Raw genomic sequence first — 4,748 nt, forward strand, 5'->3', positions numbered from 1 at the left:
ACAAGGAATACTAAGAGAAAAGAACAAACAACACACTAAGATTGGGAAAAATTAAAATTTGAGATGAGATCTGAGGCAGCAGAGGAGCCGAAGCACCAGCGGCACAGAAACCCCAGTGGCAGGCCCAGCGAGCTGGAAACCAGGGAGAACTTGCTGCGGGTGCACCCGCCAGGCTGTTGGGTGGGCTGGCCATGATCCACACTTCACCAGAAGCCCCGAGAGGCTTGATTTTTCTTGTCTTCTAAAGAAAATGGCAGAAACATCATCAGAGCCTTCTGGGCCCCTTGTTGTACACTCAGACACTCACAGTAACACTGTCCTGGCCAGTTTCAAGGACCAGGGGAAGGCTTTCTCTGTGACATTACTTTATTTGTGGAGAATGTGCATTTCCAGGCCCACAAAGTCTTACTGGCTGCTAGTTGTGAATACTTCTCAAAGATGTTTGCTGAAGAGGGGGAGATCAGCCAGTCCACTTATATGCTGGAAGGCATGGTAGCCGACACATTTGGTATCCTGCTAGAGTTCATCTACACAGATTGTCTCCAGGTCAGTAAGAAAAGTACAGAAAAAATCCTGGTTACTGCTCAGTTCTTAAAAGTCTATGACCTGGTAAAGGCATATACAGACTTTCAAAATAATCATAGTTCCCCAAAGCCTGTGACTTTGAACACACCTGGTGCTCCAGTGGTTGTTATTTCTAATATGAAAAATGATCTGTTGAAGTGGAAATGAGGAAGACCAAGAAAAGTCAACAGTTTGCAGGAAGGGAAATCAGAACTGGCTGCAGAGGAAGAAATATAGATGAGAGTAAACAATTCAGTTCAGAACAGACAAAACTTTGTGGTTAAAGAGGTAGACAATGGTATACAGAGTGAACAGACATCAGCAAAAGAAATGGGAGAACCTGAGCCTACTTGTGAGCTAGGTAGAAGGGAGGGAACCCTTGCTGAAAAAGATGAGAACTGTGATCCTAAGACCCAGGATGGACAGGACCACCAGATTTGGTACAGAAAGCGGAGGATTCAGAGGTCCATCAAACTTAAAGATTACAAACTTGTTGGGGATGAAGAAGACCAGGGTTCAGCCAAGAGGGTCTGTGGTAGGAGAAAGCGTCTGGTTGGCCCTGTTGTAAAGACTGTGGCAAAGTCTTCAAGTACAATCACTTTTTAGCAATCCACCAGAGGAGCCACACAGGTAATTATGTTCTCACAGCTTATTGCAATGTGTTTTGCAGAAGTAATGATAATAATAGATTCGTTGTGTAACTTCTAGGTCATGGGTATTGCCATAAAGCCGTTATAAATATTATTACATTTACTTCTCACAAGAGCCCTGTGAAATAGATTATATTATCCCCGTTAGACAAATTAAGAGACCAAGTCCTAGAAAGCTTAAATCTGAACCCAGGTAGCCTGATTCCAGAACCTCTCTTATTTGTAGTTGTTGGTTCAAGGATATAATGTCCAGGTATAAAGCTCTAGCCAAATTTATCTGCTTTCTGACTCTTGAACGTTCCTCATCTTGACCATAGCTATGCCTTTGGTCTATGTGGACAGCTTTCTCACTCAGCCATCAAGCTGTAATCTAGCTGTTAATGTCTTCTTTTTGGTCTCTCTAGCCCAGTACTGGCTGAGAGACCCTTCTCTGATGATGGTAATATCATCATTAGATAAAGGGTTGCCTAATGTGGTGGCCACTAGCCATATGTGGATTTTGAGCACTTGACAAGTGACAAGTGTGACTGAGGAACTGAATTTTTATTTTATTTTAAGTTAATATAAATGGCCACCATATTGGACACTGCAGTCCTAGCCAGAATTCCTTCTTCCTTTGAGTCTTCTCTTATACATACACTAACTCACTCTGCTTTGGGTTCAATTGTAGTTACCACTTAAATACCCCTCAATTTAATTGTAAGCTTATGTATATGGACTAGTGCTTAAGTCTTGTCATCTTGCAGCTTGCTGTTCTCTGACCAAGCACACCTAGCACTGTGATTTTGAAACTGGCTGCGCCTTAGAACCACCTAGAGAACTTGTAAAACTACCAGTGCCTGGGCCACCACCCCAGAGGTCCTGATTTGTCTGGAGCCTTGGTGTTTTTAAGATGGGTGAGAACCCTGAATTCTGGTTCTTTGAACAAGGCAGAGACTTGAGAAATATTTGTTGAGCTGTAATACAGCATAGTGTAAAGAGTTAAATAGTTAGTCTACAAGATTGTTTAAGGAAAAGTAGCATGTAGGAGCTTCCCTTTGGTCCTGGTACTCTGAAAGTTTCCAGTGAATCATGTTAGAGTGGAACTCTCTGGAAACTCCTATCTTTCAGATCCAGAAAGTTTCCTGGAATTATTTCATAGATGATTTCTCTTCTCTGTTTTCTCTATTGTCTTTCTGGAACTCCTGTTACTTCACTGTTGAACTTCTTGGACACATCCTCTAACTCGCTTATCTTTTCTCTCTTATTTTCCATGTGGGAGATTTCCACTAATCCTCTCAGCCCTTATAGCTTTTCTATGTCTACTCTTTTTTAAAAATTGTTTTACTGTTGTTCAATTACACTTGTCTGCATTTACCCCCCAACCCCAGCCAAACCCACCTCCCTCCCTTCCTTCCAACCCCCTTGGTTTTGTCCATGTGTTCTTTATAATTGTTCCTGAAAACCTTTCCACCCATTAACCCCTCCCACCTCCCCACTGATTACTGTCAGATTGTTGTTAATTTCAATGTCTCTGGTTATATTTTGCTTGATTTTTTCTTTTGTTGATTAGGTTCCTGTTAAAGGTGAGATCATAATATTTGTCCCTCACTGCCTGGCTTATTTCACTTAGCATAGTGCTCTCCAGTTCCATCCATGCTGTCCCAAATGGTAGGAGCTCCTTCTTTATGCTGTGTAGTATTCCATTGTGTAAATATAACATAGTATTTTGATCCACTCATTTAATGATGGGCACATAGATTCTTTCCAGTACTTGGCTATTGTAAATTGTGCTGCTATGAACATTGAGATGCATAGCTTCTTTTGGGTTAGTGTTTCAGGGTTCTTAGGATATAATTCCAATAGTGGAATTCTGGGCCAAAAGGCAGTTCCATTTTTAGTTTTCTGAGGAAATTCCATAATCTTTTCCACAGTGGCTGCAACAGTCTGCATTCTCACCAACAGTACACTAGGGTTCCCTTTTATCCACATCCTCTCAACATTTGTTTGTTGATTTGTTTATAAAGCCATTCTGACCAGTGTGAAGAGGTATCTCATTGTGGTTTTAATTTGCATCTCTCTGATGGCTAGTGATGCTGAGTATCTTTTCATATGCCTCTAGGCCTTCTGTATTTCCTCCTTGGAGATGTGTCTGTTCAAGTCTTTTGCCCATTTTTTAATTGGGTTGTTTGTCTTCCTGGAGTGGAGTCATGTGAGTTCTTTATATACTTTGGAGATAAAAGCCTTGTCCAAGGTTTCATTGGCAAATATGTTTTCCCATATAGGTGGTTTTCTTCTCATTTTAATGCTGTTTTCTTTAGCCAAGCAGAAGCTTTTATTTTGGTGAGATCCCATTTGTTTATTCTTTCTTTTATGTCCCTTGCTCTAGGGGACATGTCAGTGAAAATATTCCTGTGTGGAATGTCTGAGATTTTCCTGCAGATGTATTCCTCTAGGACTTTCATAGTGTCACTACTTACGTTTAAGTCTTTTATCCACCTTGAATTTATATTTGGGTATGGTGTAAGGTGGAGATCGAGTTTCATTGTTTTGCATGTAGCTGTCCAGATCTACCAATACCAATTGTTGGAGAGCCTATTTTTACTCCATTTTCTGCTGCTGTCCCTTTGTTGAATATTAACTGACCATAGATACTTGCGTTTATTTCAGAGCTCTCTATTGTGTTCCATTAGTCTATGTGTTAGTTCTTATGCCAATACCAGGCTGTTTGGATTACAGTGGCCTTGTAATACAGTTTGATATCAGGTACTGTGATCTGTCCTACTTTGTTCTTCTGTCTCAAAAATGCTGCACCTATTCAGGGTCATTTATAGTTCCATATAAATTTCTGAAATGTTTCTTTTATATCTCTGAAATATGTCATTGGTACTTTAATAGGAATTGCACTGAATCTATAAATTGCTTAGGGTAGTATGGACATTTTGATGATGTTAATTGATCCAATCCATGAGTATGGTACATACTACCATTTGTTTGTATCTTCCTTAATTTCTTTCTTCAGTGTTGGGTAGTTTTCTGAGTACAGGTGTTTTACCTCTTTCGTTAGGTTTATTCCTAGGTACTTTATTTTTCTTTTTGCTACCTCAAATGGGATTTTTTTCCTGATTTCTGTTTCTGATGTTTCATCATTGGTGTACAAGAATGCCTTTGATTTCTGAATATTGACTTTGTATCCAGCTGTTTTGCCAAATTCATTTATTAGGTCGAGTAGTATTTTGGTGGAGTCTATAGGATTTTCCATGTACACTATCGTGTCATCTGCAAACAATGACAGGTTTGCTTCCTCCTTTCCAATTTGGATGCCTTTTATTTCTTTTTCTTGTCTGATTGCTGTATTAGGACTTCCAATACTATGTTGAATAGGAGTGGTGAAAGTGGCATCTTTTCTTGTTCCTGATCTTAGTAGGAAAGCTCTAAGTTTTTGCCCATTCAGTATGATGTTAGCTGTAGGTCTCTCGTATATGGCATTTATTATGTTGAGGAATGCTCCCTCTATTCCCACTTTGCTGAGTGTTTTCATCATAAATTGGTGCT

General features: G+C 39.9%; 1 pseudogene; it reads left to right on the forward strand.

The window, feature by feature from the left end:
• The first annotated feature begins 250 nt into the window (after positions 1 to 250).
• LOC112297625 (zinc finger and BTB domain-containing protein 24-like) lies at positions 251 to 1,725 on the forward strand (annotated as a pseudogene).
• The last annotated feature ends 3,023 nt before the right edge of the window (positions 1,726 to 4,748 follow it).

Source organism: Desmodus rotundus, chromosome 3 (genome assembly GCF_022682495.2).
Source record: "Desmodus rotundus isolate HL8 chromosome 3, HLdesRot8A.1, whole genome shotgun sequence".
NCBI classification, from domain to species: domain Eukaryota; kingdom Metazoa; phylum Chordata; class Mammalia; order Chiroptera; family Phyllostomidae; genus Desmodus; species Desmodus rotundus.